At 38.1% G+C, this 10827-nt stretch overlaps 1 non-coding gene across 1 annotated transcript; it reads left to right on the forward strand.

The window, feature by feature from the left end:
• Positions 1–10484: 10484 nt before the first annotated feature.
• LOC136228323 (small nucleolar RNA R71) lies at positions 10485–10591 on the forward strand. The gene has a single exon (XR_010688649.1). It is a non-coding gene; the product is annotated as a small nucleolar RNA R71 (small nucleolar RNA).
• The last annotated feature ends 236 nt before the right edge of the window (positions 10592–10827 follow it).

Here is a 10827-nt window from a genome sequence, read left to right on the forward strand (position 1 = left end):
GTTGGTGTTTCTTCCTCTTGAACTTCATCGAGTTCAATCACGATTCCCTTTTGTGTTTCTTCGAGAAACTCTTTCTCTAAGAAGGTTGCGTGTTTGGATACGATCACTTTCTGATCATCTGGATGATAGAAGTAATATCCCATAGTTTCCTTAGGGTATCCAATGAAGAAACATTTATCAGATTTAGAATCTAATTTGTCGGACGCAACGCGTTTGACATATGCTGAACAACCCCATACTCTCATGAAAGAGAACACGGGTTTCCTACCAATGAACAATTCATATGGCGTGGAACTAGCGGATTTAGTTGGTACTCGATTCAGGGTGAAGAGGGCAGTTTCTAAGGCATAGCCCCAGAACGTCTTTGGAAGTAAGGCCATGCTCATCATGGATCGTACCATATCTAATAGGGTACGGTTTCTCCTCTCGGATACACCATTGTGTTGTGGTGTATAGGGAGGTGTCCATTGTGAGCATATCCCACATTCAGTTAGATAATTCAGAAAATCATCAGAAAGATATTCGCCACCTCGATCAGATCGAAGTGTTTTTATTTTCTTTCCTAATTGATTTTCCACTTCATTCTTGAAGCATTTGAACTTGTCAAAAGCTTCTGATTTGTGCCTCATCAAGTGGATATAACCATAGCGAGTATGGTCATCTATGAAGCTAATGAAGTATTTGAATCCTCCTCTTGCTTGGATTGACATAGGGCCACATACATCTGAATGAATGAGTCCTAGAGTGTCTGATACACGCTCACCTTTATTGCTAAATGGTGTCTTTGTCATTTTACCTTTTAAACATGATTCGCATGTTTCCAATGATTCAGAATCGATTGGATCTATAAGCCCATCTGAATGTAGCTTTAGCATGCGTCTCTTGTTTATATGGCCTAAACGACAATGCCACAAGTAAGTTGAATTATCTAGCTTATGTCTTTTGGTATCAATTGCAAAAACAGGAGTTTTATCATCTAACACATAAATCCCATTTTGTGATATTCCTGAAAAATAAAAGATCGAATCTTTATAAAAATTGCAACTATTGTTCTTTATTGAAATATGAAAACCGTCGTCAACGAGACGGCTAATAGAAATAATGTTACGAGACATCTCAGGAATGTATAAACAATTCCTTAATTCTATTACAAGCCTAGAGGGCAAAAGTAAAACATAATCTCCAATTGCGAGGGCGGCAACTCTTGCTCCATTTCCCACTCGCAAGTTTATGCTTCCTTTCTTTAGTTCCTTAGTCTGTTTTAGCTCCTGCATATTTGTACAAATATGGGATCCACATCCGGTATCAAGTACCTAAGATTCAGACAATGAAACCGTCTTTATTTCAATATAGAACATACCAGATGAAGAAGCACCGCCTTTTCCCTTCTTGAGGGTGGCTAGATACTCCTTGCAGTTTCTCTTCCAATGCCCGTCTTTACCACAGAAGTGGCACTCTCCTTTGGGCTTCTTAACTTCCTTTCCCTTGGACACATCTTTCTTACCTTTCTTGGGATGTTTAGAATTGGGAAATTTCCCTTTTCTTTTCCTCGATCCCTCGATTACAAGAGCCGGTATGGCCTTGTCTTTCTTCATATTGGGCTCAACTGATTTGAGCATGTTTGCAAGCTCTTCAAGAGAGGTTTGCAAGTCATTCATTTGGTAGTTCATGATGAACTGTGAATAACTCTCTGGGAGGGACTGAAGAACCAAGTCGGTACTTAATTCGTTGTCCATCACAAATCCAATACTAGAAAGTTTGGTAATATAGCCTATCATCTTGACACAATGTGTCATGACAGATGTGCCCTCTTGCATCCTGCAACGATATAACAGTTTTGATATCTCGTAGCGTTCGCACCTGGTTTGTTTCCCAAACAATTCCTTTAGGTGCATGATGATGGAATAGGCATTCATCTCCTCATGTTGCCTTTGTAATTCCGATGTCATCGATGCAAGTATGATGCAAGCGGCATGATCATCATCAGCCTTGTGCTTCTGATAAGCATCAATTTCCTCAATGGGAGCATCATCTTCAGGGACAGGGGGTATCGATGTATCAAGTACATACCCAATTTTCTCGAACTTCAAAACAATTTTGAGGTTACGAAACCAGTCGGTGAAGTTTGAACCATTCAATTTGTTATCGGTAAGGATGTTTTGCAGATTGGTTTTAGTCATGATTTTAAGAGTGTGTGTTTAAACAAAACCTGAGAGTGAGAAAGAGTAAACGTATGTCATTCATTTGCTTTAAAGTTTAACAATCTAAAATTATAGGCCTTTTAATTTATTTCAGATTGCTCCCACTATTTTGCCAAATTAATAACCCTCCATATTAATTCGAAGAATTTCACAAATCCTTTAGTGAGCTAGGATCCTAACTCCTGAGATTTCGCCTTGAGTTTACTCAACAAGCTAGTCTCATTCATTAGGTAGATTCATATAATCAATCACATCTCTAATGTGATTCCTAGGTTATTGGGTTACTAACCACATTAATAACTAATATGCTATTCATATTAATCCCAACCGTTTTGCCCATTAGTTTATGACAACATGAGTTTACTCATCCAATTATCATAATCTAATTTAAGTATTACCCCATATTCATGAAAAATAATTTTCGATAATTCAGGTGTTACCATAAGACCCCGAGCTTGAGTTTACTCAACAACCCAAAGGCCCCAAGTACTGCCGGCTGAATTATAATATTAGGGAGGGGCAACCGATTTTAATAACTTACTTATTTACTTAACTTTTTAATGAGGGATTTTATTTAAGTCTCATAATCTAACTTAGTCTTGATTTGCTTTAGCATACATCAGACATACATACATTCACATACATTGGCGTTATGGACATATCATCTAAATTATTCCGTCGAGCCAGAGACGGAATAAAAGGCCAAACCTAAGGAAATACTAACTATTACATATTTCTCTTTAGGTCCTCCGTCTTCTCCTTGGCGCCTTGAAATTACATATTAATTTCTATACTACTATAAGAAAACTTCAATTGAATTGAAGGGAATCAGATGAGAGGAGAAATTACAATAGATAGTAGAAAGGCAGGACGCGCATGCCCTATTTCAAAAATACCAAAAGACTAAAAGAGGGTCCAAATATGTCCATAACTCCAAACATGCATAGACTCAATTAAATAAATTTAATTGGTTGATTACATAACCGGCTTATGTAATATTTAGGTTAATCACATTAACTCGTCAAATTAACTTTCATCCAATTTTACTTCTAATCGTTTTGTATCTTTATATTAATTCTTAGATTAATATAACCATATAAAACGTTGATTATGCTCGTCCTATTTATTTTGATTTTAATTCATTTAACACTTTGATTTACATATTGGTAAAAACAAACATTTAAACGAATTATTCATTCGATAATCAAAACAGAAAACTATTAATTTCTGAAAACATTCTAAAACAATTTTAAAACGGTTTTCAGAAATAGGATAATCTACAATAGATTTCCGTTTTATCATTTAGAATTAATAAAACTAATTTTATCAACCTAACTATAAAACTAATAGATTTTGTTATAATGATTATCAACCGAAATAATTAGGAACATAAGCATAATCAGTTTTAATTAACAATTAATCAAAACTTTATTTATCTTTAGAATTAATCAATCAATACTATTTGTCAATTAATCCTAACCATAAATATTTATTCAATCCTATTGAAAACTTCTATATTTTCATATATGAAATAACGGATTTAACGATGGCTCTGATACCACTGAAGGAAATTAAGGCTAAGGTATAGCAGCGGAAATATAAAAATTTTAGCCAACTTCCTTTTAACCATAGGATCCGTTAATCGTTATTTCATATAAAGAGGGATAAGAAGAAATACCTTTCGATGATCAATCTACCGTTGCAAACGAAGTGCCCACAACTTCAAAGGAGATGTAAACTGTTTATCAATCTGCCCCTATCCGAAACAGACCTTTCAGACCTCCGAACGACAATCCCTTCAGTGGAAATGTGGAAGAATATGTCTAGAAGCTACTGTCCAAAAATCGCGACGATCCGACGGTTCAATCTCCTGGAATCCTCGAAATAGTGGACTGACCTGATGTAGGCGAAGAAAAACGAATTTCTCCCTTTTGATTGTTTTTCCTTCTTTCGTGAACACGGTGAGATTAAGTTAGAATCAACCCTTATGAGATGCAACCAAAATAGATTGCCTCTAACAAACCAACACAAGATCAAAGAGAAAGAGGGATGAATAAGATTAATCAATCGATGGAATGCCGTATGAATTCTTGTTCACGAACTTGGGAATAGAATTCTTTTCTCTCTCTCTTAATTAAGCAATTTCGAAAATCACTTAAGGGAAGGGATATGTGCATTAGTCGAAATTCATTAGGGGAGGAGGTATATATATTAGCTTGTATCTAAACCCTAGTTAGATAGGAATAGGTTACTTAATAGGAATCCAATTCGGAAAAGGATTCCTAATTATTATCTCACTATATATCTAATATATTTAGGATAATAATAAATAACCTAATTGGATAATAATAGGAGAATATTAATCTAATTAAAACTCCTAATTAAATTATCTCTTAATTAATTTAATTCATAATCCTAATCTAATTAGGATTAATGGAATAAAATTAATTCCTTACTAATACATATAAATTTCGGCCCCCTCCTTGTATTTGGGCCTTACTGGGCTTAATTGGGCTTCCATCTATTAATCATATCCATCTCTCTTTTGGTTCCAAGTCTTATGTGTGATCCATTAGGTCCTTACTACTTCTGGCCGTATGCAACCTATTAAATTAATTTCTTCAAGAATTATATTTAATCCCTTGTATAACGGAATGATGTACAGAGTATGTTATTGGCAAGTTCGTAATCATTCCCCCAGAGTCCGTTAAGAAGACAGGTTGATTCTGTCGTTAACCCTTCCGTATTAGTTACGGTATAATACGATCCTTTATCAACTACATCCTTGAACTGAATCTTATGACTATGGGTAATGTCAAGTCACATATAGCGAGACGTTCGTTTTACTTGTTATTGGCCGAGTCAACTCAAAAAGATAGGTTAAGTGAAATCCGAATTTCTACTCTTAAGCTATCACCTTGCAAGGGTTTAGAGTCGAGTCTTCCACAAGCGATCCTTGGATGTATCTCCCATTAATCGGGAGTGATAAATGCTCAATCCAATGTATAACTACCCTGAAATTACTTCCTATGACACCCAACCTTTGCAGTTCACACCCCAGAGTCATCTCTGTTAAGGATCATGGGACCACAGGATCAAAGTCTCACATTCAGTAATTCAGGATGACCAATTAACATTCCTTTGAGTCTGAGGATTAGTTATACCTATTAATACCAATGAGATGAACAGTTGACAAGGATGAATCTACCCATCCTATTATCTCAAGTCGGATCCCCAATCCTAATGAACAACGTTTCACCGGATCTATGTAACTGTCCAGATATCTATATATGTGAAGCTTGTGAGATCAGCTTTCTGTCGGACAGAAGACATTGTTACATACAAGTCTCAACTGTGATATATCAATCCTAAATATATCACTTGACTTGGAGTGGTTTTAAGTTTATTAGTTTATTATAAAGTTTTGTCTCACTTCATGCTTGTATGAACACTTTATAATCACTTTAAACAAACTTACGGATTTCCTTTTATTAGACTTTATTTAGTGCTTAAAAGGGATTGCCTTTATATAGTTATAAAACATATATCTCATTAAAACAAATGATATAAAGAACAATTCATTTACAATAAGTTTGTATCCTGCAACAATTGACTATAGGACACAAAACCCCAATAGTATGAAGCTGACAGAATGTTTAAAGCTTCCAACTTGCCACAATATAAAAGAAAAGATTCAATATAAGCGGGACATTACATATCCCGAACCCAAAGGAGGGGAGCATGTAACCGTTTGAAGAAACGCCAAAGCGTACTACAGGTTGGCCACCACATTGGTTGACCACCACACTGAAGCTTGATGGGAGCTGGCAAACTAGATAGCTTTGTCCAGAATAACAAATAACAAAGACGACAAGCAGAAGACAGATCCCAAAAGTAAATTCAAAAGTGTCATTAATGTCATAGTAGATGGACCAGTGTATCAGCCACCAGTGGAAAAAGCAAAAATATCAGCTCTGGATAAAACATCCCTCCATTGCTCCTTTTGCAGAAACAGGTCCAGTAATCTCTCCACATACAGATGCGTTGACAATTGAAGGATGGGAGATGAAATGAAGCGAGTAATGGTAGACACGGGCAGTTCTTGTAATGTCATCACCATAGGTGCATTCGCCAAACTAGAGGTTGATCTGATCCAAATAGAAACAACCATTGTTGACATCATTAGAGTGACGGGTCACACTATCCAGACCAAGGGCCAGAGGTTGCAGCCCTAATTTCCATCCGTCGTCTGACAATGTACATTCTCACCAACAAAGGAGGAGTAATGATTAGCGGGAACCAAAAGGTGGCTAAAAGAGACTTATACTCGGCGTCACTATCAATCCACCCACAATCCAAAGAGGACGAAGGTGAGAAATATTAACTTGTCACTACAGCTTTGGGCGACACAGAAACGCTCCTTATTGCTGATGGAAAGCGGGTGCGGATCACCAAAGGATTAAAACTTGAGATCAAAGAGGATGTTAAAAAAATTCTCATTGAGTCTGATAGCCTATTTGCATAGGAGAATGAGATCCCTACGGGAATAAGCCCAGATGTGATCACTCATAAGTTAAACATCATTGAGGATGCGGTTCTAGTTGCTCAGAAAAGACGGAACCATGGGCCTAAAAATCAGTATTTTTACATATTCTTATATGTGCATTAAACTGTTATAGTATCCTATATTTTATAATTTATTCTTTCTCGCCATACTTCTTATATTCATTTGCCTAGCTTTTAGTGCTGATATACACCTAGTGGCTGGCGAATCATAAGTTCCACAGGTGGATCAATTACCTCAAAGATAGGACAATTGATCCCATCACGGGCGGATCCCCTTTCCATAAAGTTAAGAAGCACAGGCCCTCAGGAGCTTTCAAATGAGCTCAACTCTCTCCTCAAAGACAGGAAAAGGATTGACCACCATCAAAAGCGGGTTAAAATCGTCTCAAACATGAGATCATTACACCCTCAACTTTCTCCTCAAAGATAGGAGAACACTCTCATGGGCGGATCCATCTTTAGATGATCACCATTCGAGAAAGAGTTAAAACATTCCTTGGACGCAAGGACTTTACACTCTCTCACTCCCTTCCCAAAGAAGGGTTCACAAGTCCTACGGGTGGATCGCTTCACCTCAAAGATAGGTAGCAAGTTGATCCCCTAGGCAGCTTTACTTCCTCTAGAAGGAATAGAACAGCTTCAAACCTTCACAAAGGTTCACACATTGGGGTACGGCTGGCCACCTACCCTAAACAATCGGAGAAATCCTAAACCAGATTCTAGAAAATTACTTGCTAAAAGATATAATGCATTAGTAAAAATAGTTCTGGAAAGCAAAGGGTTCATCCAAGTAATGAAGCCTCGTCTTCATCTCCAAGTAATGAAGCCTCGTCTTCATCTCCAAATAATGAAGCCTCGTCTTCATCTCCAAGTAATGAAGCCTCGTCTTCATCTCCAAGTAATGAAGCCTCGTCTTCATCTCCAAATAATGAAGCCTCGTCTTCATCTCCAAACAATGAAGCCTCGTCTTCATCTCCAAGTAATGAAGCCTCGTCTTCATCTCCAAGTAATGAAGCCTCGTCTTCATCTCCAATTCCTGAAGCCTCGTCTTCATCCAATTCATGAAGCCTCGTCTTCATCCAATTCATGAAGCCTCATCTTCATCCAATCAATGAAGCCTCATCTTCATCCAATTAATGAAGTCTCGTCTTTATCCAAATAATGAAGTCTCGTTTTCATCAAAGTAATGAATCCTCATCTTCATCATAGAAATAACAAAGTCTCGCCTCCACAAAATGTACAAAAGTCCCTAAATGGCTGATCATTCTTACTGATCCCTAAGGGTGGGTCATTCTCCTCAATATGGCAGAACTGAAGAAAATAAGTCCCTAAAGGCGAATCCTAATCCTATGCGGTAGGAACAAATGGTCCCATAAATGGCAGGTTATTCCTTTCAAAAGAAAATATAACTCTCAAGAAACACCTAGAGGATAACAATGGATACGGTTGGCCACCTATCCACAAGGAAGCAAAAACCCCTAAAAGTGCATCATATCCATATATGATCCCACATAGGGCGGATCTTGTTCATAAGATCCCGCATAAGGAAGCCCCAAAAGGCGCATCATTTCCATATATGATCCCCCATCTAGGGCGGGTCCACTTTCCTCCAATATAGAAAAATAAAACACCATTTAGACAGCCCTAAAGAGCTTTTTATACCTTTAGGGGGGGCTTCTGATAACAACCCAAATTATTCTTGAATAAGGAATAAGGGAAAATTAATAGAAATAATGGCAAACCATTATTCCTTCTAAAAGAGATATTTATACATGATTAATGTGGAATTAATGATAATTAATGAAGGGGAGAATATGCAAATAATGAGGAAAAGGAAGGAGTCTCTAGCATTATGCCACGCCACGTGGACCATGGTGAGATACACCATAACGAGATACGCCCGATGAGAGCGAGTAGCGGAGACCCGCCATAGCTCTCAAGGAGAGCATACATACGCCTTGACGGATCAAAGAATACGAAAAGGGATATTCACCTTGAGAACGCCGCAAGAAGAACCGGATGGCGGATCTCCACGGTTCAGCTCAGTGAGATCCACTGGCGAACCTATGAGGCGAATCTCCTCTTTCACCTGATTCATCACAGTAACGGCAAACCGCCGACTCGGCCATAAAGACCATTAATGAGCTATCAATTAGCTAACCGCCAGGTTAAAGATAACCTGTAACCGCCATTAATGGAGCATTAATGGAGACCTTCTAGTTGCTGAAGGTTACGACTTCTTAGCTATATATAGCCTACATCCCTAGGCTATCAAGGTACACATTCACTCATCCCTTGTCAATTCAGTTTGCTCTCTTGTTCCATATTACTGACTTTGGCATCGGAGTGTCCCCAGCCGATCCCAACGGCGCCTCACAGGGAAGTGCTCCGATCAAGGACTTTTCCCCAAGTTATCAAAACCCTTTGGGGTATGCAAGAGAACGGTCGGCTAATTGTAAGGAAACCTTAGTGGGTTTCGGCTCTCCTAAACCCAATTTTCGAAAGATACTTAATGGCATGAGATTTCTGCTTGCTCCAAGATCACATAGAGCTCTTTCGAAATACATACCACCGATAGTACACGGGATGGAGAAACATCCCGGGTCCTTCAATTTGGGTGGTAATTTATTGAGTAGGATAGCCGAACATCCTTCCGTTAATTTCACTGTTTCATTATCCTCCAATTTTCTCTTTTTGGAAAGTATATCTTTTAAAAATTTAGCATACATGGGCATATTTTCCAAAGCCTCCGCAAACAGAATATTTATATGTAATTTCTTGAAAATATCGAGAAATTTGGAGAATTGCTTTTCTTGTTTCTCCTTATTCAACCTTTGGGGAAATGGAATTTTTGTTTTGTAAGGTTGAACAAGTGGATCCGCAAAAAGCTTAGGAGGAGATGAATCTTGAGGTTTAGAAGTACTTACCTCATCTGTGGTATCTTTTACCTGTTTGCTCGGAGCCGATTGTAACTCTTTGTTGTTTCTCAATGTAATGGCTTTCACATGCTCCCTTGGGTTTGTTTCCGTGTTGCTTGGAAGGGATCCCATAGGACGTTCGGACATGGCTTTTGCTAATTGGCTTATGCTCGTTTCAAGCCCTTTTGTAAACGTCTCTTGATTTCTCTTCCACTCCTCCATACCTGCAAGACGAGATTCCATTTTTGCAAGAATTGTTACAATAGCCGAAACTTCATCACCATTATTTCTCTTTTCATTAGGATTAAATCCGGGTGGAGGTCTTTGCGGATTTTGCACATTTTGATTATTAGTCCATGAGAAATTAGGGTGATTTCTCCAACCATTATTGTATGTGTTGGAATAAGGATTAGATTGCTTAAAATTTCCCACAAAGTTTGCACTAGCGGTATCCCCAAGAAATGGGTTTGCCGCTTGACAATCCTCACTCTTATGTCCACTTAAACCACATAAATCACACAAATTATTTTGGTTCAAATTAGCCATTAATAGATCCAATTTTTTATTTAACTCATCAATGCCGGATCTTGATGACGAATCAACCAAATATGTTCCCGCTCTTGTTTCTAGGTTTTTCTCCGCTTGCCAATGAGAGCACCTTTCCGCCAATTCTTGGATTAAATCATAAGCCTCCGTTTGGGTCTTCTTAAGGATGTTTCCACCTGCGGCGGAATCAATTGTGGCACAGTTAGCGGAAGATAAACCATTATAGAAAATACTAACCTGTTGCCACTTCTCAAATCCATGATGTGGGCATTTCTTCAATAGTCGACGGAATCGCTCCCACGCATCATATAATGTCTCTCTCTCGGTTTGGCGAAAAGAACTTATCTCGTTTTTGTACATCGCCGTTTTAGATGGAGGGAAGTACTTAGCTAAGAATTTCTTAACTAACTCATCCCATGTCCCAATGGATCCGGCCTCGAGAGAATCCAACCAGTCAGCCGCATCATCCCTTAAAGAAAAAGAAAACAATTTTAGTTTAATAGCTTCTGGTGGTACCCCATTTTGCTTAAGCATAGAACAATGTTTAACAAATTTATTTAAATGGGAGTTTGGATCTTCTCTCGGATCTCCGCCAA

The sequence above is a fragment of the Euphorbia lathyris genome, chromosome 4 (assembly GCF_963576675.1).
Source record: "Euphorbia lathyris chromosome 4, ddEupLath1.1, whole genome shotgun sequence".
In the NCBI taxonomy this organism is placed as follows: Eukaryota; Viridiplantae; Streptophyta; class Magnoliopsida; order Malpighiales; family Euphorbiaceae; genus Euphorbia; species Euphorbia lathyris.